At 41.6% G+C, this 27557-nt stretch overlaps 1 protein-coding gene across 3 annotated transcripts in view; it reads left to right on the forward strand.

Moving 5' to 3' along the window:
- The window catches only part of kazna (kazrin, periplakin interacting protein a), a 230353-nt gene that overhangs the window by 67226 nt on the left and 135570 nt on the right, over positions 1 to 27557 (forward strand). The window lies entirely within an intron of this gene.

The raw sequence follows: 27557 nt of genomic DNA on the forward strand, positions 1-27557 counted from the left end.
TATCATGACTCACAGTTCATGACAACAGGTGAGTGTAGGAACGTAGATTCACAGGTAATTTGAGAGCTTTCCTTCTGGGCTAACCTTGACCACAACGGACAGGTACAGGGTCTGTATGACAGCAGACGCTGCACAGATCCGTCTGTTGGTCTCCCATTTCGTCCTATCTTCACTTGTGAACTAGACCCCGAGATACTTGACCTCCTCCACTTGGGGCAGAATATCACCCCCAACCTTGAAGGAGCATGCCACCCTTTTCCAGCTGAGAACCATGGTCTCAGACTTGGAGGTACTGATCTTCATCCTGGCCGCTTCAAACTTGGCTGCCAACCGCTCCTGTGAGAGCTGAAGATCCTAGCTTAAGGAAGCCAACAGCCCCATATCATCAGCACAAGGCAAAGCTACAATGCTGAGACTCCCAAACAAGACCCCTACCCTGCCAAGGCTGCACGTAAAAATCTGTCTAGAAAGGTTATGAACAATATCAGTGACAAGGGGCAGCCTTTGCGGAGTCCAACTCCCACTAGAAACAAATCAGACTTGGTGTCGGCAATGCGGACCAAACTCTGGCACAGGGCATAAAGCCCCGATAAGACTGTGCGGTACCCCATACTCCTGAAAAAAGGGCAAAGGGCTTCTCAAGACCTTGCAAGGGAGGCTGAAAAGTGTGATTCCCCTGTGGTTGGAACACATTCTCAAGTCCCCCTTAATAAAAAGGGGGACCAACACCTCAGTCTGCCAGTCCAGAGGCACTGCCTCTAATGTCCATGCGATGTTACAGATATGTGTCAACCATGACACGCCCACAACACCCAGTGCCTTAATGAACTTAATGAATAGGTGGATCTCATCAACCCCTAGGGCCTTGCTGCGGAGGAGCTTTTTGACCACCTCAGTGAACCAACCGCAGAGAAATGAGAGCCCACATCAGTGCCCCCAGGCTCTGCTTCATCAGAGGAAGACCTTTTGGTGGGATTGAGGAGGTCTTCAAAGTATTCTGCTCACTGCTTCACAACATCCAGGTTAGAGACCAGCAGCACCCCAAATATACTTTACACACTGTTGACGGCACACAACTTTCACCCCTAAGACGCAGGATGGTGGACAAGAATTTCATGGCCTCCCCTAACTCCTCCCATGCCAGAGTTTTTGCCTCGGCAACTGCCAAAGCCGCATTCTGCTTGGCCAGCCAATATCTGCAAGCTGCTTCTAGTCTCCCACAGACCAGGAAGGCCTGATAAGACTCCTTCTTCAGCTTGAAGACATCCCTTATCACTGGTGTCCACCAACGGGTCTGTGGGTTGCTGCCATGACAGGCACTGACTAGCTTACAGCTACATCTTCAACCAGCTTCAATCAGCTGTTGTCAATTAAAACTCTTTCTGACAGAAGATTCCGCTAGACATTCCCAACAGACCCTTACAGCATACTTGAATCTGCCAGTTAAGACTGGCATCTTCCCCCACCAGGTGATGACCTATTGATAGCTCCGCCTCTCTCTTCACCCGAGTGTCCAAATCATGCGGCTGCAGGCCCAATAAAATTACACCCTCAAGCACACTCTCCAAAGACTCGAAGAAGAGTGTGTACTCTGAATATTCAGGACCAGTCCCCCCACCTGAAGGCGAAGAAAGGCTACCTTTCCGTCTACTGGGTGAACCCCAAAGTACAGGCTCTGCGCCTCTCAACACGGGCAACACCAAAGTGGAAGAGAGTCAAACCCCTCGTACCAGAGCCCAAAATGTATGTGGAGATAAGTCTAACTATATCTACACACTAACTCACGCTCTGTCATCGCCAGAGAGGTAACATTCAATGTTGCAAAATACAATTTCTGTAGCCAGGGATCTCTGAGGCAAGGACTCCTTCTTTGGCTGCTACCCAGCTCTCTAAACAACTCACCCTTTTGGCCCCTCCCAGGGGTGGTGAGGCAATGAGAAGGTTCACCCACGTCTTCCGGTCAGTCTGTGTGCAGCTTGACCCCATGAGCGAAGGCTCACCCACCAGGGGCTTGCCAGCAGAAACCCACGAGCAGGCTTGGCTCCAGAGGCGGGCCTTGGTGACCAGTGTCCGGGTAAAGGAATTTGTGTTCCAATGTTGTTTTCCCTCATAAGGGGTCTGTGATCTGCTCATCATCTTGACCCCCATCTAGAACCTGTTTGTCATGACTGACCTTACCAGGGGCTTGAAGCCCCCAGAAAACAAAGCTCCGAGGATCATTTGGACACAAAAACTCCTCCACCACAGTAAGATAGAAGATGACGGAGGTGAATTTGCCAATGATACAACATTTATTATATCTATGTAATCCCTTATCGGTCTAGTGCAACTGTGTTGTACATAAAACCAATTCAAAAGCTAATGCATTTAAATTTGATGTTCATGTTTAGAGTAAGTACTTCTATTTTTCCTCCTCTTAAATAACATGCTTATGGCAAATTTTGGGGTTTGGCGCTATTGCTAAAATCCTTTTGTTTACACAGACACAAAATCATCCCACTCATGAATAGTCAAAGATGAGCTTTAAATATTTTTTAGGAAAGAACATGCTTTGTAATTGACAAGTGTGTTGAGGAGGAACTATTTTTAAGCCCTAAAATAGAATCAAAAGCACAACTCAAACTCAAACTTAAATGCATTCCGCTGTGGTCTCCAGGGACTAACAAACACTTCAAACACACCAACTCCCAACTCCTAAGCCTTAAGTCAAATTTGATTTTGATATTAGTCTTTTGCTCAGGCTGTGCTGCAAATAGCTTTAATCCAGAGAGATGGCATTGATTGATATCTATGTTTGAATATATGTCAGCATCCTCTTTGTCTTTGCAGCAACGCGGTTCAATAGCTGTAGTAATCTAATGATTGGTGAAATCATCATCTTACTTAATACACTAGTGCTAAATTCCAATCACATGGTGGATTATAAGCAGCTATGCTAAAAAAAGAGGAATTAGTTACTTACTAGTGATTTCATTTAAAAAGTAAATCCGTTAACCGCCAGATTACTGACACCCGAAAGTAGCGCATTACTCCATAGTTACTAGTTAAAAATCACTTTATAAACTCGAATTGAAGCTGTACTCCTAAAACTGGTTTAAAAAAGCCACATAAAAACATAAGTACAAGAAAACCTGTACACCAACCTTTGGATGCGATGAGCCCTTCATAATTCTTGGCTTGTGCAATCTTGAGATCTTGAAAACAAGCACTTAATCGAGACATGCCATATCCATTTTTTCTCTGGGCTTCAAACCACTAAAATATTTCTTTCCCAATTTTAGGTACAGTCCAAGACGTTTTTTTCCCCAGGCATGGTGTATTATGAAATAATTTTACTAATAAAAAGACCATAAATCAGAACACTTATACCCTACAATCTGTGCTCTGTGTTTGCCCCATTAATTTTGTTGTTTCTGAATAAGCCGCGCTCTGTCCCAACCTGCTGCCTACCATTCCCAACTGGTGAAACACAGCCAAGAATGCTGATATAAACTGACCCCCTACTTTAAGTATTATTCTTTTATATTTCTGAAAATGGCTTAGATGTGTATGTATACAGTATTGAAAATATCCCCATGAGGAGAAATCCAGCGTACTTGTACTTGGTTCTTGAGACGGTGTCACTGTAATTGTATTCAACTGTACTATGTAGGTTTAATACATTCACGGCCACCTAAAATGTTGCTCATGGATTGCCTGTTATCTGTCATCATGTACATTGTGAGTGAAATAAAAACAGTGATCTGTGAGAAAACATCGTAATTCATGGTCTGTTTTTAACAAATAGCGAGGTAATGCACCAAGATGTAACGAAAGTTAAGTTACAAAATTGTATTAACAATGAATAATGCTTTACAGTTCTATCTACCCCCAAAAATAATTGCGTTCCTTTGTAACATGATAGTGCCAACAAGTCATTTGGACCCCTCAGGGTTGCTCATTTCATTAAATTATAATGAATTGAGTATTGTCCAGCTTCAATCAAACTTCCAAATCATGTTGAATAAGCCAAAAGTTCCATAAGTTCATGTGAGCCTCGGCGGTTGAAAGACAAGTAATTCGTAAAGTGTCACGTCAAACTGCTTATTTGTTAAGATGGGACTTGCTCAGAACTTTTTTGGTGGCTTACGGGCCAGGATTTGGTCCTGAAGAGCTTGTTCGGCTGCAAACTGGCTCGCTGGCTTTAGAGACTCTTTTGGTCTATTGTAAGCGGAAAAGAGATGAATTGCAAGGTGTCAGGGACTATGGCTCCCGACTCCGGGGAGGGGATTCCCGGGTATTTGTGTGGTCCCCCACCGGTTTGACCTCCCACCTGTGAACTCGCCATCAAGGCAACCCGGACAGTTCCTCTGTTTTACACATGTATGACAAATCTCACGCGCAGGGGTTACCAGATAACTCACTGTAATTTTTTAAATTCAATCATAGTATTTGATGTACATGTTCTGACATTGTTTCATCATTTATTTCTTTTTACAATGCAAAACGGAGTTCTGACCAATCGTTTAATGTGCTTCGTTAAAATAATAGTTACATAATTTGAGTTAGGAAAAAGGTGTTTTGACTGTCAATGGGGCGGGACCAGGCAAGTGTCGGCTTTTTTTCCCTCCGGCCTTTTTTACTTCTGTTTTGACAATTGTTTATCAAAGTTGTTGATTGTAAATCTATTGTAAACTTGGATTTGATCAGCAATAAAAAAACATCAATCGAGCAATGAATCAATTTTTACATTAGTTTAAAGCACACGTCTACTGTATACATTGCCAAACATCGAAATTTAATTTTTTTTTATTAAAGTTTGTAGTGCAGTGAGGTCAGTGTCTGTTGCGGTACAGTCAGATCTACAAATAAACAAACCGAAATCGTATTCATCATTTGATTGGCAGAGCAAGAGAGCAATATATCAAATGACACAGAGAAAAACAAGACATTATATTGTCAAACCTTAACTTAATAAATTAAGTCGATGTGCAGCTCCTCTTTTTGAATAAAAGTTTTAATGCAAAGTTTATACTCAATTATGAATAAAAACTCCACGCGATCAGAAAAAACATACTGGGTGGCTTAACTTGCTGTTATCCTGCTAATACCATCACTAATTATATTGTTTGTGGCAGAGGCAGGCACCAAATCATAACCCTTTGTCTCGCTATCACCCTCTGGCATGAGGCAAAAGAATAGTGAGCCTCACTCTGCATCTATAGATGCTCAGCACGGTAATCCATGAAAAACCAATGTATTAATAATCTTCATAATGTTCGAATTCCCCGACTTTGAAAATAAAAAAACATAGTGAAATTAAATAACTTTAACATTGGAAAGATTTAAACATTTAATGTTTTTAGATGTATACACTATAATGAGAGATGAGGCTGTGCCTCACCTGCCTTCTTTAACTGCACTTCACTAATCATGATTGGTGTGGTGTCGCCTTTTTTTCTTTTTATTGACTTCCTATCTCGATGCTTAAATGACTGTCATGCACTTTCCGGGCATTACATTTATTGAGCGGACGAGCATTTGTGCACAAACATCTATTCATCCATTGTGTTGTCATGGGTGGCTGAAGTTATTATCTGTAGCCTTAAGAATACAAGGTATAGTGCACACTGGACTGTTTTCCATTCAATTTTTGTCCATGCAAGCAAAATGCAGAATTTTTGCAAATATTTGTTGTGTCACCGTTGACATTTTTCGTGCTGGAATTACAGAAGCACACACTTGGGTCGATTGGTAACACAACCAAACCTTTGAATCAATACATCTTACTTTTATGCTGTGCACAAAAACGCACGTGGATGTTTTAAATCCAACATAAACACTTTTTAATAATGTTCTGTTGCAGTGCAAGCTCTCTAATCCCTTCGTGAGGTGAAATTGTCATACAACTGGGGATACATCTATCTATCTATCTACCCTGGTCATATCGCTCGGGAGGGGTCACCGACAACAAGACAAACACACACAAAAACAAGGGAAATAAAAAAAGGGAAAATGTAGCCAAACAAGTTAGGCACCTCGGCACCTAAGTTGGTCATGCTTTCGTCCCTCCGGATGAAACGGGACACAAGAAATATGTCACTCGGGTCAGGGTGACACAACACACTCTTCTGTTCAACAGCAGGGCGCGACAGCTTTCACTGGTTTACCCCTGCCGCATCATACAGGTGCTCTGCTCATCCTTTAGAACACGTCTAAACATCCCACTATCTTTTTACAACTCCTCTCTGCTCATTCCTATCACCAACAAGAGCTATAGATGACACTATATTTAGACTAAGCTAGAGCTCTTGTTGGTGATAGAAAGGAGTAGAGAGGTGTTTTAAAAGGATAGTGGGATTGTGATTGTGATTCTTAAGGATGGGCTGGGCACCCGTATGATGCGGCAGGGGTAAGCCAGTGAAAGCTGTCGTGCCCTGCTGTTGAACAAAACAGTGTGTTGTGTCACCCTGACCCGAGTGACATGGCCGCTTTCTGGTGTCCCATTTCATCTGGAGGGGCGACTTGGGTGCCTAACTTGTTTGGGCAATTGGGTTGGCCATGGTCCAAAAATTTTTGTGTGTTTTTTGTGCTATTTATTTCCCTTTTATTTTCTTTGTTATTGTATTTGTGTGTCTTGATGTCGGTCACCCCTCTTGAGGGATATGACCAAGGTAGATAAATAGATAGATAGAATATTTAAACTTCTTTCCTGCAGTGCACTCAACACCATCCATCCACGTCAATCGCGGCCTTCCTCTTGGTCTCCTTCCATTTATTTCTGCTCTGTAGATTCTCTTCAACATTCGCTCGTCATCCATCCTCTCCATGTGTCCAAACCAACCGGAGGGGATACATATCAATGGTAATAAGGTCATGTGTTCCAAATCCCCAGACCTCCAGGTAAAAACATTAAAATGGTTTGTTATATTTATAATTCATAAAAAAGACTATAATCTGACTGTAGTTAGTAAATGTATAGAATGCAAAACGTCGGATTTAAAGAACAATATTTTAAAAGGATTTCGAAACATCTACTTTTGAAGATTGTCATGCCCTCTGAGGAGTTGTTTTGATTGCCTCCTTTTTCTTGTTCATCTTCTGGCTTCTCCCTTTTCCATTACTGAAATTCAAGTTAGATATGGTTAGGTATTTTGGAAGAGCCGCTAATGCCGAAACCCAGACCAGAATAGGCGTTAGACTTTGATCTGTACAAAAATAATATTAGGGGAATCTTACAAAAGAGGAGGGGAAGGAGGATAGGTACATAAATGATTGGCAGCCATTTTGAAAGAGCATTTCATAGCTTTATTAAGTACTCACAAGCGCTGAATATTCTGTTGTTGGGGTTTTTTTTTGTATTTTTTTTTTATTGTAATAAAAATCTTAACAGAACTGACCAAATCCAGCGCTTGTTGTACCCGTCGTTAAGGTTAAGTTAAAAGAGCATGAGGAGGAAGAAAATGTTATCCTACCTTAGCATCCAGCCTGTCGCAGGGCACACAGACACAGACAACACACTCGTTTGCATATTCACACCTAGGGACAATTTGGACCAGGCAATCAACCTGACTTGCATGTTTTTGGAACGAGGGAAGAAACCGACGTAGGCACAGGAAGAACATGTAAACTCCACACGAGGAGGATGCCGTAGCTGGAATCGAATCCAGGACCTCCGCACCATGGGGCTGTGCGCTAACCACTCAGGGGCTGAACCATATTATACAGTAAGAAAACTGCTGTAATGAGGGTCTGAAAAATATTATAATCCACATCTTAATATGAAAATGTCATAAAGTAAGGATCTTGAGCTCTACTGTATTGTATGGACATGTTTTAATCTCCTCTGCGATTAAAAACACACCTTACTTAACCAGCAAGACCCATGATGTATTTTGTGTTTTGGTGCCTTATGCTAATATCACCGTAAATAGATTGCTCGCAGTTTTAAGCTTGAGAAAAAGTCTCCTCGTGTAATTCTGAAAAACTTGCTGTCAGCTGTTCAGCTGAAGGGTGACCTCTCTTTGAAGGCGACAGCATTTGCATTAGAAAAAATTTCGGAGCAGGTTCCTTTTGCTTATAAATGGATATTAGCGGCTTCCTTTGATTTGTATTGAAATTCAAGACACTTCTTGAGAAATGAGTCATGCACAGATATTGTGCAGGAATATGATTGACAGTTTTCAATTAAAACAGCAAGATTAATTTGATATGTGTTCCGCATTAATTAACTGAAGGAAATGGAAGTTTGATGAGAATTTGCATAGCCAATTTAAGATTCAGCGGAGGTCTGCTGGCTACCCCTGGGGTGTGCAAATTTGTTGTCCTTTTCGTAATAAATGTCAAAAGTCATTGATTTTGATAAAGTCTGGAAACTTTCCACCAACCTTATGTAAGTGTGTTTCCATGGTGTTCTTGCCATTGAGTCTTCTTCTTTGTATACTGTTTTCCTGACTCCCACACACTCATCAATCTCTTGCAAAGCCCTTCTGAAAGGGCTTTTCATTTGCTTGGTCAAGTAGGAGGAGTTACGTCAATTTCCAGTAATTGTATATCTCCGACCACATAGGCCAGTTACGATGACAGAAAGTACTATTAAAATACTGATGACTTTTGCTAGGTGACTTAACTCTTTACTCAACATGTCTTGATGAATGGCAGCTGTTTTTATGCATTATAAGTAGAGCTGAGCAGACAGCTAATTTAGTTCTAAATCCATCGTCAATAATGTAACATCTGAAATAACTCATTCAATGCCAAACGCTTTTTCTCAAATGGGACGGACTTGTGCTGGACAATTTGTTTCAATTTTTCTAAGTTTCTTAAAAACTGTGTTTATTCTAGCAAAACTTTCATCTAGGTGTTTTTTGTTTCTGCATTTGTGATACCTCCAATATCTAGACAATGCTTCTCGTAAGCACAAGGTCACTTCGATTGCAAAATACCATTTTATTGCACGTTCACTGAACTAATGCATGAACGATACAAAAACTTTGCAACTTTTTATAGAGCCCGATGTTTCCGGTGACGTGGTGATACAGTTTCGGTCACCATGGCGTTCGCGGACATGCACAAAAGGTCATCCCTCTCTACCCCGTTGATGACAAGTTGACTTTGTTATCTTTTTCAGAACGAAAAAGCTTTGACGCGTCAAAACTGTCCGTACTTATATCTTCTCTTTTTTTTCATTCACATTGCTTCACTGCGTCTTCTCGCCGTATGGGTCGCCTACACACTACAATCGCTGGTTACAAGAAGCAACACAAGGAAGTGGGGGCTTCCTCAAATTGCTGCAAAAGATCTGCTCAAAGCCACTCCTGCCATCTGATTGTGTTTATTCATACTTAAATCATTCGCAGAGGCTTGGTACTTATTATGAGCTGCCCCATGGCCTTTTTTTGTGCGTAAAGCAAAAAACAAACATATTTTTTATGGTTTTGCACTCATTGGCAATGCTTCTGAAAACATATTTATACGTTATGGCACAGAATGAGTTAATTACAATTTTTCAAATTGCACAGTTCATTAACTGCTCCCCTTTCATGTATGAACGGGGGTACTCAAGTTTGACTTCTTTGACAATAAAGAGCTAAATCAAGATTAGGGCCCAAGTTCCACTTTAATCCAAATAATAGTGCAACTGGGTGGATAGATAGATAGATGTATCCCCAGTTGTATGACAACTGACAAAATCCATGAAGCAATTAGAATTTCCAATTTGTCAAAAATATATATCAAGAAAAGGATAGCTTTGGTATCTTACACATAATGGGGTCTCAGGCACAACAACGGAAGTAGATGGCTGTTGACGGTGATGTTGCCATGTGTCAATGGAAATGTCTAACCAGCATAAACCAATACGGCCCTCAATGTGACACAGCTTCCTGGCTGAGATTCTCTGTCAAAGTAAATGTGGAAATGATGTAAACTTCACATTAACTTTGCCCGAGGGTCTTAAACAGTTCACATGTTATAGTTTAGCAAATTATGATGACTAAATGATACGAGTACTGGGGGTCTCATTATTTTGGTTTTGTTTATTATCTCAAGGTTACTATTGTATTTATTTTAATAGCTTGACCAGGAATGAGACTCATACTCTGTTGCGACATATATGTGAAATTATTAACACATATATTTTTTTTACATTGTCATTACGGGTATATCATGTTGAAGACATGTTAATTTCACATTTTGGGCAGCCAGTAGCTCAGGAGGTAAAGTGTTTGATTTGGTGCCGAGAGGTTGCAAGTTGGAATCCTTGCTGTTCCGGTTTAAACGTTGAACAGCTGGCAGAGATGGAAACCTGTGTTGTTGCCACTTTTGATATTTTTCCCTCATTCTCATTCAATTTCTGGAAATATTTTTACAACTTATCAATGATTTTCTTATTGATGTTCGCTATGGTTTGTGTAAAGTGCAACATCTTTTGCACCCTAGTCATCCTGGACCACTTGTAAGGCCCCTTTTAAGGTTTCCTATTTTTTCAAGTTGAGTTTATTTGAGTTTTTCCTTGCCCACATGTTGGTTTAAGATCAGAGGATGGTGTAATTGTAACCTGTGCAGTCCATTTTGTCCTTATACAAATAAATGTAACTTGACTTTACTCGATAAATGTCCTAAGAGGAGACACTGAACCCCTGATGCCCCTGATAAGCGGGTGGGCACATTGCACGGTTGTCGTCACTATCTGTGAGTGAGTGTGTGTGTTTGTTAATGGGTACGTGTAAACATTGTAAAGCGCTTTGGGAGATCTTCAGTGACTTGAAAAGTGCTATATAAATGCAGACCATTTACCATTTTACCATTTGTGTGTGGGGGTGGCTATATGATGTATGATGTATGATTTTTTTACCTATTTTTGACACTTGTTGGTCCAAACCGGTAATTAAATGACAATTATTTGTTTATCTTTCGTGGGCGGCACGGCGGATGATTAGTTAGCGCACAGTTCTAAGGTCATGGGATCGAATCCTCTTGTGCGGAGTTTGCATGTTCTCCCCGGGCCTGCATGGGTTTCATCTGGGCAACGTTTTCCTCCCACATGTCAGGTTATTTTGGCGGTCCAAATTGTCCCTAGGTGTGAATGAGCGAGTGAGTTGTCTGTCTCTGTGTGCCCTGCGACTGGCTGGCGACTAGTTCAGGGTGTCCCCTGCCCATTGCCCGAAGTTAGCTGGGAAAGGCTCTAGTACCCCCGCGACCCTACTGAGGATAAGTGGTGCAAATAATGAATGGATGTTTATTTTTTTCAAAGTTAGCCAACACCATTATATAGACACCACCTACTGTATATAACCTGATGCCTTATGGCAGATGCTACAGAACCCCTAAACCAAGGACTAACAGGCTCATAAAAATGTTTTTTTCCCCAGGGCTATCACCACCCTAAACAAGTCAGACAAGACTGTAAAAAAAAATACATCTTACCAATTTATTGAAAAATGTATCTTGATGTGTCCTGACTATTTCTCAAAAGTTTGATGTGCATCGTAAGTACTGATTATAATTGTATCTACACCCTTCCCCCCACACACCAACTACTAATGACTCCATATGTGTTACACTATTGTTATTTTTCGCTCATCCTTGTTCGATTTCCATCTTCTGTCCTGGATGATAGTGGACAAAAAAAGTAAGTGGCGCTATGGGATGCTATTAATCACGCTCATTCTTGCTCACACCAAACTTTTCCAAGATTGATCACTTGCTTGTTTATCCAAATGACCTACGTGTCCTTTGTGGCAGAAATAAAGTACAAACAGAAGACTTTCCTTGCATAAAATATCAGCGATATCTACTTACCCAAAGGCAATTTATTGAAATAGTTTGAATTTTAGAGCTACGGTATTTAATATTCAGAGCCTTTTAAACCTTTCATGAAAGATTAGTTGGAAACTATGAAATGGGAAATCTTTGAAATTGCATTAAAATAACTGTAAGAGTAACCTCCACCTCTCTCTCTCTCTCTCTCTCTCTCTCTCTCTCTCTCTCTCTCTCTCTCTCTCTCTCTCAATCTCTCTCCCTCTGTATCTCTCTGTGTCTTTCCTCTCATTATTTTTACTAAGTCCTGTATTGTATTTAATTAACCTAATAATAATAATAAAACAGAAACAATGTATTGTTTATGTGCATTTACAACTTAGAGTAGTCTTTTGTCTTATTTATCTTTTCAAATTATTTATTTAATGTGTTATTGAAAGAAGACTTGAAAAGCACTATATAACCAATGCTGCGCTAAAACTATCAACAAACCGAAAAATTAAAAATAGAATATAATTTATATATATATAATTTCTAATTAAAGAAACATGCCAGGGGGAAATAGATGAGCTTCATAAAAACACCACCATGTTTATAAATATTATTAGTTTCAATAATCTTCTGTTTGTAGGGAAGCTTTATGGACCAAATGTATAGTTTTACTTGACACTGAAAGACAATAAAATATTTTTTCTCCTGTTTTAGATGTTTATTCTGGAGTGCCTAGTCCAATCTCGTTGCATACAATGTGTCATTACTTTATCAATGACAATAAAGACAATTCAATTCAACAAAGTACAATCGCAATAACATAAGATCCAAATACCATGTCAGTTGCCTCTTAGTTGTAAAAAAAAAAATAATTTATTGAAAAAATAATTATAACAAATTAAATAATAAGCACAGTACATGAACTATTGTATAAACGTGCATTTATAATAACGAATGTTGAGAATTTTGTGAGCCTCAACTAGAGGGATCTGACATAATGGTCTGGCATCTTGCTGCTACGGGTACCTAAAAACCTCAAAGAGTCTGGGCAAAATAATAAAGAGTAAATTGGTTTATTTTTGGTCACAATTAGTCCCCCTTGTGCTTTTAATAATAAGCAAAAGTTCATCAACTATCATATAAACGTTTATCTTTTAAAAATACTCATTGGTTCATAAATCTGTGTTTATTTCAAATAACACAGGCTCATCTAGGGCAACTAGTGGATCGGGTATCTGTTTTCAATGGGTTGTAAACAATTTAAAACTCAGAAAAAGAAATATATGAATAAATAAATATATATAGATTTGTAAATAAATTAAAAATATATACATTTTTAAATACATTTATGGGCATACTGTATATATAAAGATAGTGTCTGTTACACTCCTTAACAGTGGATGGGGATAATGTCCGGCTCAAGCTCTTCTACCTGTTCAGTTTATCCGCTCATTTCAGAAGGACCGCATCTCATTTTATTGTGATTTTGTTGGTTTTATTTCCTTTTTCTGCCCATAATAATGGGTGCCAAAAAGTTATTGGTAAGGGGAAAAAAGTGGAAAACTGTGACAACAATGGTTGAGTCAAAATACGAAATGGTGAATAAGTCTCTGCTATTGAAGCGCTGCTGGAAGGTACAGTAAATCATTCAAAAATGTTTCATTTTTATCTTTTTACCAGTATATATACATTTAATAACTACATTATCAAATGGTTATTAAAATTTTATCCTTCAGGATGTGGCTATTTAAAAGCACTTTTAAGGGTTATTTATTGCGTTGTAGGCTTTAATGTGAAATAAGGTACTTGAAGTCATTTTGGTATTGCTGGTCATTTTGTTTTTGGAAAAAAAAGTTAATAGATTTTACTACTCACTCTATCTCTATATCTCTCTATCCAACCATCCATCCATTATCTGTACTGCTTATCCTCAGTAGGGTAACGGGGGTTCTGGAGACCATCCCAGCCATCTTCGGCCAGTAGGCACGGGACACCCTGAACTGGTTGCAAGCCAGTCGCAGGGCACACAGGGACAGACCATTCGCTCGCTCATTCACACCAATTTGGACCGGCCAATTAACCTGACGTGCATATTTTTGGAATGTGGGAGGTAACCGGGGTGCCCGGAGGAAACCATGCAAGCTCGGGGAGAACATGCAAACTCCGCACAGGAAATTGGTAGCTGGATTTGAACCCATGACCTCAGAACTTTGCCGCACACGCGTTAACCACCGCGCCGCCGTGCTGCCCTATATCTCTCTATATTTTACTAAACTGCACAATCCATTGGATTCATTTCAAAGGTGGAACATTTTTCTTGTTTTGGGTCACAGCTTGTCATTAGGGTAGAATTGTGGGTCCCTGAAGTAAGTCCAATTGGTAACCATTGACCCTGATTATGTCCAATATCTTCCTATTACAGCTATCAAAAAAAAAATAATCTTGTAAAAGGCTCGGAAAAAAACAAAACAAAAAAAAAAACATGCAGTTTGATTAATTTGTGTCTCAACATTTTGTATTTTTCCTTGTGCTTTTCAACACCCTTTTTTACTATTGGGTCACACTGTCCCGTTAAATCTGAATTTTTCTCACAAAATAAGTGAGTCTTTTTCATCCTAACAAGCTGAATGTGTTGACGCGATTGCGATGCACTGAATGATGATGTAATCCATCAAAGCTGATTTGTACCGGCCGCAGGCTCGTTCATCCGCCCTCCTAAAATGAATGAATAAAATCGGATTTAATTATTTCATCACAGTTCCTCTGTGTTTTGTTGTCACCAAGGTCCTGATGGCTTTCATCATTGATGTTTGCCGCATTAAAGAATATTGCAAACATTTTGCTCGGGGTTCGTTTCACTTCAAAAATCCAACAGCATGAGGCCTTGACTTGATTATTGGTTGAGAAAATAAGTTTGTATTCTTTTAAATACACACTAAATAATCATAGACTGGACAGTTAACGGCTACAAGGCATCCTCAGGCCCTGCTGCATTATCTTCAAACTGGCATAATTTAGATTAGCCTCTGAGAGACTGTTTTTCAGAACTTTTATCCCATATTTTCTAATTGAACCGCAGTGATTTTCCTCATTTGGATTCCAAACCAATACACTATTCAATACAATTTTGCAAGCTCGAAGCTGTTTGAAATGCATACCTGTACATTTTTTACATATTTATTCATTCCTGAATTTTTGAATGATTCATTAGCTGACCAAGCCCCCCGATTCCAACCCAAAGGAGTACTAATGTTATAAGTCTTAGACTTAAGACTTAAGTCATACCTGTATGACTTGGCCAAGTATCGAACCAGTGACCTCCCAATCTTTTGGGCAAGTGCTCCCAATCCCCAAGCTGACAAGGCTATCGTCAGTGGGATAGTGCTCTTTTCAACTTTGAGACACGTTTAATAATATATTTACAATACATTTATAGACTGTTCGTTTTGAATAATAGTAAATCACCTCAATTTTCACATTTAATTTAGGAATTCCAGCAGATATTGCTTGTAGCTCATTTATGGACAGAATATTCTGTAATAAAACATCCAAAAGAACTGCTGATATTTCAGCTGTTATTTTGAAAAAAAAAATAAAAAATAAAAAATAAAACTACCTCTTCACTGGAAGAGGAAAAAGAGTGTTTACAATTGTAGTTCCATCATGAATATTATTCAAATATGGTAAACTAATTTGTGCGGTACACTATTGAACTTCTGAAAAATATGCTCTCATCCTTGCTTTGAAAAATCCACGAGCAGATTAAACTCTGTTGAGAAATGTACCCCCTTTCAGTAAGCAAATAAAGAAGACTGTCAATCACATGATACCCACAAGCAGTTTGTTGTATTTTGAATTCCCCCCATTAGCACGTTTCACTTAAATACAATGTCACATCATGTTGCTTCTGTATCGTCGGAAATTAACAAATGTCGTCCATTGTGTAAGTATCTTTGAAGGAAATAGGTTCGGAAAAGCTGCATCAAGCAGCCAACTTCACCCCCCTACAGCCTCTAAACAGAGCATCACTCAATCCTTGTCACTAAAATGACATCTGCCGAATACTGAGCAGAGGAGACAAGAGCCTGCAACACACAATTACTTTCCCTCCCACGACATGCTCATGTTTCTTTTCCCATACAGGCGAGTACACACAAACATTTAAAAGAACAAAACACACTCACACCTATGCAGCGGTTTTATTTAGCGCGACATTAATCATCACATGGCAACCACACTTGCTTCTCATCTGAGTGAAATTTTAGCTGTTAGCACATAAGGCCAAAAGTAGCAGTCTTTGAATGTCTTTGATGAGTTTGTTAAGGGCTTATTAAAATGTCAGTAGCAAACTATATGTGGGCTTTTTTCCATGGTATTTCGCTACATGTATAATGTGTTTTGAGAAATTACAAAAGGTTTTGAGAATTGCAAGTCCGATCTGAGAAAAGTACGAAAGCAAATGAGAAACAATGTAATGGTTTTTCCTGTACTTGGTATTCTAGTATTATTATAAACTTTTTTTCAAAGTTTAATTTACATTATTTTTTGTTTTTTCATAAAAATAATGAAAATAGTATGTAAAAGAACAACGATTTGTCATGACTGGAACAAGCGCTGGACCCAACGGGTAACGTTTCACAAAATGCTTTATTGGGCAATTGAGGAAGTCAGGCGAGAGGATGCAAAACTACAGCGATCCGGTACTCGCTGGGCAGGAGGAGCGGGAAGCCATCGTGAACGAAGTGTGGTTGGAGATCTGAACAATTTGGGCAGCCGGGACGGGAGAACGGAGCCTAGTCGAAGATCGGAACAAGTCGGGTAGCCGGGACGAGCGGGAAGTCAGGGATCGGGGATCAATACAGGAAACAGAATCGGGATACGGGTAGCCGGGACAGGTGAACGGAGTGGCAGCTGGGGCTGAACGGGGGAGCGCAGGTGAGAGCAATCTGCAAATCATGACACAATTAGGTGCCAGCGGGCCCCTGACTTATTTTACTCGCTTTTTGTAAGACAAGAAAATGATAAAAATTTACAAAATTATGTGCAAAGCTTTTTACTCATGAGGGTATACCTAGTATATATATATATATATATATATATATATGTAACCGCGGTGTACGTGTCCCACCAAAGATCCACATTCACGCTGGACTGGATGATGAGGTTTTTGTTATTACAGTTTCTGCAAATGGATGAGTCACAACATTAGCTTTTTCTGCTGGGTCTGATCTCTTTGATCTCTTTGTAGTACTCTGGTTAAACTGACAACAAAGCATATCAAAGAGCTGTCTTTTCACTTTACAGAAAATACATTTTAGAATATCACAATACATTTATAAATCTTTGCATTTTAACAAGATACTTTTAACAAGAGATCGTATAGTGGATTTTTAACGTTTACAATGAATTCAACATGTTTTTCTTTACTCTGAATTTTAACCAACATCATCCTTTTTTTTAATGTATATGAAAAATAGGAATAAAAACAATAATGAGTATAAAAATGGGTACAATTTACCTGCAAATGGATGAGTCACAACATTAGCTTTTTCTGCTGGGTTTGATCTCTTTGATCTCTACAAGGGGAATTAATATTTAGTAAAACAGAAACAAAACGAAAATAAATCAAAACAGCTTGACAATATCAATCACATTACTATGCATGGTGAGAGATTTGTCAGCTGGGGTTATAATGTTTAAAATTAACTTATTTTGTGGAGCACCAAAAGATATGTCTTACCTTTGTAGTACTCTGGTTAAACTGACAAAACCCCGCCTCCTGGTCACATGTTAGAAGCCAAAACCAAACCCCACCCCATACCAGCAGATGGCACTGTTGGACTCAGCATTGCAGGACATTTACCAAAAACTATACACATATTTTAGCAGGAATTTCAATAAAATAAAAGTTATTATTACACCCGTTACATACACCCCCCTGAAATTCTGCTAAATATGGGAGTGCTACACTAAAAAGAAAAAAAATCACATGCCAAAAAGGCAAATACTGATGAAAAAGAGGACACGAAAACTGGTACAGTATTACAAGGAACAAACTGAAGTGCATGTCAGTTCTAAAACTCTCCCAAAAAGGAGTGTGAAAAGAAAGGAGGCGAGCAAACTCCTAACTAAGCACAGACTCAAAGATGCCTGTTACATCTCTGAAATATCAAACATTGTTCCTGTAGTTGTAAGTGCTCACATAGGCACAATTCTTGTTTCTTACTCAAGCTTTGTTACTCAAACTGAAAGTGCATCTCTACTGAACTTAAACTAGGAACTAGCAGATATTGCGGACAGAGGATTGTCACCTACCAACTGGTCATTCATCTGACAAATTAGACGACTAGGAGGCCTGATGGACTGGCGGACCCTAAGACCATAACGGTCAGGTTGAGCACAATTAACCTGAGCTTGAAGGTCTGGGACGGTCAAGTCTAAACAGTCAGTATCAGGGGAGTCTGCGTCCGGATGGTCAGTGTTCAATGGGGTCTCATCTGGGAAACCCATACCCAAAGAGATCATGCTTTCAGAGCACTGTGATGGGCTTTCCGTATTGTCACTTGAAGTATGGTCAACATCTTGTTCGGGGATGTGCTGACTTCCTCGACTGGATGTATCAACACTGCAAGAGTCGGACTGGGCATCAGATCTGCTGTCTAGTGAGTTATCCTCTACCTCTGGATGAACTTGCTCTTCACCTGCCTGTATCACCCAGTTTACTGTACGGACATCACTGTCTTCAACCGCGTCAGGTAAATCAGGGCATACATCACTTCCATGCATAGCAGCGTCAGACTCTGAGTGTTCAGATTCGCTGGCCAGATCATCCTCACAGGGCAAGAAGCTAACAGAGAGCAGCAAATTCCTGTGAACTACCTTCTCTTTGCCCGTCAGACAATCCTTGACTCTGTAGACATTGAGATCAGGCTTGACTGATATGACTTCATACGGGGTTGACTCCCACTTATCTGCAACTTTGCGTTTCCCCGGGACACCTCTGTTGGCGATCAACACCCGGTCTCCCACGACGAGAGGTGATCCTTTGGCCCTACGGTTGTACAGCTTGGCATGACGAGTCTGTTCTCTGAGAGTATTCCTCTGTACAATTTGAGCAGCTTCATGTAGATCTTTCTTCAGATGGCGTACAAAGTCAGAGTAGCTGACAACAGCATCATTGGTATTAGCATGTTGAAACATGACATCGACAGGGAGACGAGGGATCCTACCAAACACTAGGTAAAACGGTGCAAACCCTGTTGTCTCATGCTCTGTGCAGTTATAGCAGAATGTGAGCTGCTGCAGCATTTGTGGCCACTTTGCTTTGGGCTGAGGGGGAAGGGTTCTGATCATATCTCCCAATGTTCGGTTGAATCGTTCTGCGATGCCATTTCCCATGGGATGGTACGGAGTGGTATGGGATTTCTGCACCCCTGCCATCTCTAGAAGCTCTTTGATCAGTTTGCTCTCAAAATTAGCTCCCTGATCAGAGTGGATACGCCGTGGGAAACCATAGACAAGGAAGAAATCCTGCCACAGACGGCGAGCAACTTGTTTGGCGGTTTGATTTCTGCAAGGGAAGGCGTGCGCCATCTTGGAGAAATGATCAGTTACGACCAGGACATCTACAGACTTGTTCTCTTGCTCAGCAGTCCAAAAGTCTATACAGACCAACTCCATAGGCTCAGAGGTGACTATGTTCTTGAGTGGTGCACGGTTGTGTGGTTCCGGTGTTTTCCCTACTACACAGCGCTGACAGGATTTGACATAATTCACAACATCACGTTCCATGCCATTCCAGAAGAATCGTTGCCTCACCAGAGACAAAGTACGGTTCTGGCCTTGGTGACCTGCTGAGTCATGTAAACCTTGAAGGACTTTCTGTTTCAATGAATCAGGCACCACAAACTGGATGATTTTCTTGGCCATGTGAGGATCTTTCCTTATTTTGTAGAGCATGCCATTCTGTATGGCGAGTCTGCTCCAATGCTTCAGTAGTTTCATCACACTAGTCGACTCGACAGCTCTCTCACGCCTGGTAGGTCTCTTGTGTCTATGCACAAAGTACATGGTTCTGCTTATTGTGTTGTCCTGTTCTTGTAAACCAACAAGCTGACTCTGTGGGAGTGCCGTTGACTGATCTCCCTTCTGCAGAAGATTGAAGTTAGCATCTGTTCCCATCACTTGACCCACACCACCAGTGGACTGAGCACTGAAGACAGCAGCAACTTCTTCTGATGTCACAGAACCATTGGAGCCTGATGGAATTGCCCTTTTTACTGACTCGTCTGATGTCCCAGCACTCTCGTCTACAACAGCGTGACAATTGTTGGATACTCTGAACACCTCTTGCACAGTACTGTTGTTCACCCTGTTGACTTGGTCCAAGAGCGAAGTATAGGGCTCGGTAACAAGGCGATGACCCACACATGACCGTACAAATGGCTCACGGCTCAGAGCGTCGGCTACGATGTTCTTTGGGCCGGGAATGTACTTCAGGTCAAAATTGTATGCAGCTAGCTTCGCTACCCACCGCTGTTCACACGCATCAAGTCTTGGTTTGGTCAAAATGTATGTCAGTGGGTTATTGTCGGTCCACGTGGTAAAGTGTCTTCCTTTCAACCAATGGCTGAATTTATCACATACCGCCCATTTCAAGGCAAGAAATTCGAGCCTGTGTGCAGGGTAGTTAAGCTGGGAGCGAGAGAGCGTCTTACTTGCAAAGGCGACTGGTCTGGCTACTTTTCCACCAGGTGGCAGCTGTGACAGGACTGCTCCAATCCCATCAAAGGATGCGTCGACAGCCAGAATAAACGGCGCATCAAAATCTGGGTGGGCCAGAGTGACACCTGTCACGAGGTCGTGCTTCAGTGTTTCAAAGGCGTTCTGGCATGCATCGGACCAATCTACAGGCGTCAGCTTCACTTGACCTTTCTTGCGGGCTCTCTTGCGCTTATGCTTGTCACCAGATTCAGATGTGAGCCTGAACAGAGGTTTTGCCTTCGCAGAACATGCTTCAATGAAGCTTTGGAAATACATCACCATGCCTAGAAAAGATCTGATTTTACTAGGGCATGGCGTCTTGCCATCCGACTCCATTAGATCAGCGACTTGTACGTCATTTATCGCTCTCACTTTCTCGGGGTCAGTCCGAATTCCATCCTCACTGATGACATGCCCAAGAAATTTCACAGTCCGTCTGAGGAAAAAACACTTTTTGGGTGCGAGCTTGAGGTTGTGTTCCTTAAGGCGAGTAAACACCATCTGCAGGCGTTGGAGTGCAACTTCCTCTGTGGGGGCAAACACCATCAGATCGTCGAGGTAACATAATAGGCTCATGAAATTCTGATCACCAAATATTGACATCATCATCCTCATAAATGTTGCTGGGCTGTTGCAAAGTCCCTGAGGGAGCCGGTTGTACTCGTGAAGGCCGAATGGTGAGGAGAATGCCGTGTACTTTTTGTCGTCAGGGTGCAAGGGGACATTGTAGTAGCCTGACGTCAGATCCATTGTGGAGAAAAAGGCATTTCCCCCAAGTGCGGCCAAAGCATCAGCTTGATGCGGTAGTGGGTAGGCATCCTTTATTGTTCTTGCATTAAGCCTTCTGAAATCAGTGCATACCCTTAGTTCTCCATTCCGCTTCCATATGAGAACAAGCGCAGATGCATAGTCGCTAGTCGACTTCTGAATAATTCCTTTCTCTTCCATCTCGTTCAGAGTCGTCCTCAATTTTTCATACTGACTTGGTGGTATACGTCTGTAGGGTAGACGGAACGGCTTATCATCAACAAGGTGGATACGATGTACAAACTCTTTGGCCTCTCCACAGTCCATCTTATGGCGAGAAAAGATTGACTCGAATTGTTCGATGATATGAAGGAGCTTGTCTTTACACTGCAGCGAAACCTCACATGACTTCAGGTCAATGTCTTGCAGTCCCAGAGCTTCCAATGCACGCATCATGTCCTCTTCTGACCTGGGTCGGACCTCTTTGCTCTGTACACTCTGCACGTTGCACTTGACCTCCTCTGCATTGGGCAGGTCTTCCGCTGCGATACAAGGAGACACATCTGCAATTTTCCTGTTTCTTCTCAGCACCACAACTCTGTCCGTGGGATTAAAGACTTTAACAGGCACCCATCCATCTCCCCAGAGTGGAGTAACAACTCGTCCGACAAGGACTTGTCTGGGCGCAGCCTTAGATTGGGTTGGCTCAACGACAACTGTGCTGCCCGCTGATGCCCCGGCCAACTCAGGTAACTTGCCCCAAATAACGTACTCGGTCCGTGGATTCAGCGTCACGCAACTTTTGATCTTTACTGTCCCTACCTTGTCTGGAATGCAATCACCTCTCCATCTCTCTGTGTTGGAAAGCATTGACAGGAATTGATTGTGGTTATCGGACAGACCGTTGTCAGGAGTGGAAACTAGTCTCCAATAGCCATCAGTACTTTTCAATTGAGTCAAAATATATTTGATAGCATTGCTGCCAAGGATCATCTGTTCTGTCTGGCCTGGCACCACCATTACTGGTATTATCATTTGGCACCCGTAAACTGTGACGTGAATGTCGTACATATCTCTGGGAGAAACTTGGTGTCCACCGCAGCCTACAATGACATAATCACCGGCCGTGTAACTCATCATATCAGGGAATTGCTGCAGGAGGGACTTAGCCGTGTCCTCACTTACTGTACAAGCCATCGACCCGCTGTCCAATAGCGCTCTGAAAGTGGGGCCTTCTTGCACAAGTACAGGTGTGTAAAACAGTTCGTCAGTCTCCGCTATTCTCTGAAACCCCTGAAAGATCAGCTTCTTCGATGGAGGTATCTTGTTGCTATACAACTCATAAATTGATTTATTGTCTTGCATGTCAGGCTTCACATTAGTGGTGGGAGGTATACTCAGTTGATCTGCACTGTTCTCCCCTAAGCGCAGATCAGTTAGTTTCCCTGAGGCAGTGGGACAACTTTCGTCACTGGACAATCACGTCGAGAATGCCCTGGGGCATGGCAGTGAAAGCAAAGGTTTTTGTCTCGGCAATGAGAGAGAGCACTGTGTTCGACTTCTTTGCAAATGATACATGGCTTGTCAGTGAAACCATTAATTCTGTCTCCAGGTCGCCTGGTTGGAGCTCGCCTTCTCCCTTGAAACTGGTTTGAGGTAACACGTATCAGAACCTTCTCCAACATACTAATAACGTCCGTTAGAGAGACATACTGTGGGCTCGAAGTCTGAGGTGGCTCGTGCATGAGGGTTGGACCATGGTTCACCTCAGCTTTGTGTACGGCAATTTCCGCTCTATTCGCAGATTGTTGTAGGGAATCTGCTTTGTAGCTCTTCTCAGCGTGGTATTCATTCAGCACCTCTAGTACCTCACATGCTGACCACTTTTCGATGGTTTTTGATCTGTAAGTGAGTGCCAGTTCCTTGCATGGGCAGTTCCTAATAAACATGCGAGTGACCTCTATTTCAGGGTTGTCAAATGTTTTGCCCTGCTCACTCAAAGACTCAGAGGCAAGGTCAGCTGCTCTGTTTAGTCTCAGCCAGTAGTCATAGGGGTCCTCCTGGTGTTTGGGCAAAGTTGAATAAAAGTCAGCTAAAGGGACAGCAGAGTACTTGGTACAGCTAAAGTGTTTCCTGAGGAGACTATAAATCATGTCAGGGCGGGTATAGACGTCTATATTACTGTTTCTAATGCCAAACCTAACTACATCTTTAGCTTTTCCTCTCAAATGCATTTGGATTTCCTCTGCTTGCTCTTCAAGTCTCACATTACTCTTCTTAATAAATGTCTTCATTAGATCTTCCCACTCATGTAATTTTATTGAGTCTGAGCCATCCCCATTAAATGATGGTGGTTCTTTAACCTTTCTCTGTGTAACCACCTGAACCTGTGTTACATCTGACACATAACCTGGCTTACTCAATGTGTTTGCTACATCTTGTGTGGCAGCAGCGCTAGGAGCTACTGTATTGTGTGACTGTATACGTGAGAAAATGCTATCAGCCAATGTATGTCCTATCTCCTGAATAACATTTGTCATCTGATCAGCTACACCCTCAGAAATGTCACTCGTGCTCTGATTAAACATGTTTCAAATATGTAAATGAGTCAAAATCACAAAATAAATCAGGAGCCTGCGTAACACGTCACTGTATAGCAATTTTAAATACTGTGAGCTGATGGCATCATGAAACAATGTGGCAGGTAGGACAGTCCTCGGTTCGGAGAGTTTGATAGAAGTCACGGGTCACGGCACCAATGTAACCGCGGTGTACGTGTCCCACCAAAGATCCACATTCACGCTGGACTGGATGATGAGGTTTTTGTTATTACAGTTTCTGCAAATGGATGAGTCACAACATTAGCTTTTTCTGCTGGGTCTGATCTCTTTGATCTCTTTGTAGTACTCTGGTTAAACTGACAACAAAGCATATCAAAGAGCTGTCTTTTCACTTTACAGAAAATACATTTTAGAATATCACAATACATTTATAAATCTTTGCATTTTAACAAGATACTTTTAACAAGAGATCGTATAGTGGATTTTTAACGTTTACAATGAATTCAACATGTTTTTCTTTACTCTGAATTTTAACCAACATCATCCTTTTTTTAATGTATATGAAAAATAGGAATAAAAACAATAATGAGTATAAAAATGGGTACAATTTACCTGCAAATGGATGAGTCACAACATTAGCTTTTTCTGCTGGGTTTGATCTCTTTGATCTCTACAAGGGGAATTAATATTTAGTAAAACAGAAACAAAACGAAAATAAATCAAAACAGCTTGACAATATCAATCACATTACTATGCATGGTGAGAGATTTGTCAGCTGGGGTTATAATGTTTAAAATTAACTTATTTTGTGGAGCACCAAAAGATATGTCTTACCTTTGTAGTACTCTGGTTAAACTGACAAAACCCCGCCTCCTGGTCACATGTTAGAAGCCAAAACCAAACCCCAACCCATACCAGCAGATGGCACTGTTGGACTCAGCATTGCAGGACATTTACCAAAAACTATACACATATTTTAGCAGGAATTTCAATAAAATAAAAGTTATTATTACACCCGTTACATACACCCCCCTGAAATTCTGCTAAATATGGGAGTGCTACACTAAAAAGAAAAAAAATCACATGCCAAAAAGGCAAATACTGATGAAAAAGAGGACACGAAAACTGGTACAGTATTACAAGGAACAAACTGAAGTGCATGTCAGTTCTAAAACTCTCCCAAAAAGGAGTGTGAAAAGAAAGGAGGCGAGCAAACTCCTAACTAAGCACAGACTCAAAGATGCCTGTTACATCTCTGAAATATCAAACATTGTTCCTGTAGTTGTAAGTGCTCACATAGGCACAATTCTTGTTTCTTACTCAAGCTTTGTTACTCAAACTGAAAGTGCATCTCTACTGAACTTAAACTAGGAACTAGCAGATATTGCGGACAGAGGATTGTCACCTACCAACTGGTCATTCATCTGACAAATTAGACGACTAGGAGGCCTGATGGACTGGCGGACCCTAAGACCATAACGGTCAGGTTGAGCACAATTAACCTGAGCTTGAAGGTCTGGGACGGTCAAGTCTAAACAGTCAGTATCAGGGGAGTCTGCGTCCGGATGGTCAGTGTTCAATGGGGTCTCATCTGGGAAACCCATACCCAAAGAGATCATGCTTTCAGAGCACTGTGATGGGCTTTCCGTATTGTCACTTGAAGTATGGTCAACATCTTGTTCGGGGATGTGCTGACTTCCTCGACTGGATGTATCAACACTGCAAGAGTCGGACTGGGCATCAGATCTGCTGTCTAGTGAGTTATCCTCTACCTCTGGATGAACTTGCTCTTCACCTGCCTGTATCACCCAGTTTACTGTACGGACATCACTGTCTTCAACCGCGTCAGGTAAATCAGGGCATACATCACTTCCATGCATAGCAGCGTCAGACTCTGAGTGTTCAGATTCGCTGGCCAGATCATCCTCACAGGGCAAGAAGCTAACAGAGAGCAGCAAATTCCTGTGAACTACCTTCTCTTTGCCCGTCAGACAATCCTTGACTCTGTAGACATTGAGATCAGGCTTGACTGATATGACTTCATACGGGGTTGACTCCCACTTATCTGCAACTTTGCGTTTCCCCGGGACACCTCTGTTGGCGATCAACACCCGGTCTCCCACGACGAGAGGTGATCCTTTGGCCCTACGGTTGTACAGCTTGGCATGACGAGTCTGTTCTCTGAGAGTATTCCTCTGTACAATTTGAGCAGCTTCATGTAGATCTTTCTTCAGATGGCGTACAAAGTCAGAGTAGCTGACAACAGCATCATTGGTATTAGCATGTTGAAACATGACATCGACAGGGAGACGAGGGATCCTACCAAACACTAGGTAAAACGGTGCAAACCCTGTTGTCTCATGCTCTGTGCAGTTATAGCAGAATGTGAGCTGCTGCAGCATTTGTGGCCACTTTGCTTTGGGCTGAGGGGGAAGGGTTCTGATCATATCTCCCAATGTTCGGTTGAATCGTTCTGCGATGCCATTTCCCATGGGATGGTACGGAGTGGTATGGGATTTCTGCACCCCTGCCATCTCTAGAAGCTCTTTGATCAGTTTGCTCTCAAAATTAGCTCCCTGATCAGAGTGGATACGCCGTGGGAAACCATAGACAAGGAAGAAATCCTGCCACAGACGGCGAGCAACTTGTTTGGCGGTTTGATTTCTGCAAGGGAAGGCGTGCGCCATCTTGGAGAAATGATCAGTTACGACCAGGACATCTACAGACTTGTTCTCTTGCTCAGCAGTCCAAAAGTCTATACAGACCAACTCCATAGGCTCAGAGGTGACTATGTTCTTGAGTGGTGCACGGTTGTGTGGTTCCGGTGTTTTCCCTACTACACAGCGCTGACAGGATTTGACATAATTCACAACATCACGTTCCATGCCATTCCAGAAGAATCGTTGCCTCACCAGAGACAAAGTACGGTTCTGGCCTTGGTGACCTGCTGAGTCATGTAAACCTTGAAGGACTTTCTGTTTCAATGAATCAGGCACCACAAACTGGATGATTTTCTTGGCCATGTGAGGATCTTTCCTTATTTTGTAGAGCATGCCATTCTGTATGGCGAGTCTGCTCCAATGCTTCAGTAGTTTCATCACACTAGTCGACTCGACAGCTCTCTCACGCCTGACTCTGTGGGAGTGCCGTTGACTGATCTCCCTTCTGCAGAAGATTGAAGTTAGCATCTGTTCCCATCACTTGACCCACACCACCAGTGGACTGAGCACTGAAGACAGCAGCAACTTCTTCTGATATATATATATATATATATGTGTGTGTGTGCGTGTAATCTGCTGCCACCTTCTGATATGGATGAATCATTGGAACAAAGCAGATTCTGAACAATGCCAAGCTAGGCAAGATAAAACTGGCACAGTTGAAAAGGTTAAAAACCTCTACTTGAGTAGGTCCTCACCTGATTTAGAGAGCAAACACATAGATCAAACCAAATGCACAGTAAAAGTTGTGACAATACTGCAAAACAGACGAAACATTTTATTGTTGCCAGGCAGGAAATACCTTCATAGTTACTTAAATTTCATTGCTAAGCAACACAATTGAACTTTGCCTTCTTTGAGGCAGGAGATGGACAAAAGAGAGGAATAATCAAAGCGTCCAGTTGTTCAATGTCATCCACGGTGCTGTTTTATTTCATGACATAGATCAGCGTTGGTGCCTTGCCCAATTTGAAGAAAGTCTGCAGTGCATTGGCTGCATCCTTAACTGCAGCCCAATAAAGAACGGCGACTGACT

This window comes from Urocampus carinirostris, chromosome 3 (assembly GCF_059441175.1).
Source record: "Urocampus carinirostris isolate Australia breed hairy pipefish chromosome 3, RoL_Ucar_1.0, whole genome shotgun sequence".
NCBI lineage: Eukaryota > Metazoa > Chordata > Actinopteri > Syngnathiformes > Syngnathidae > Urocampus > Urocampus carinirostris.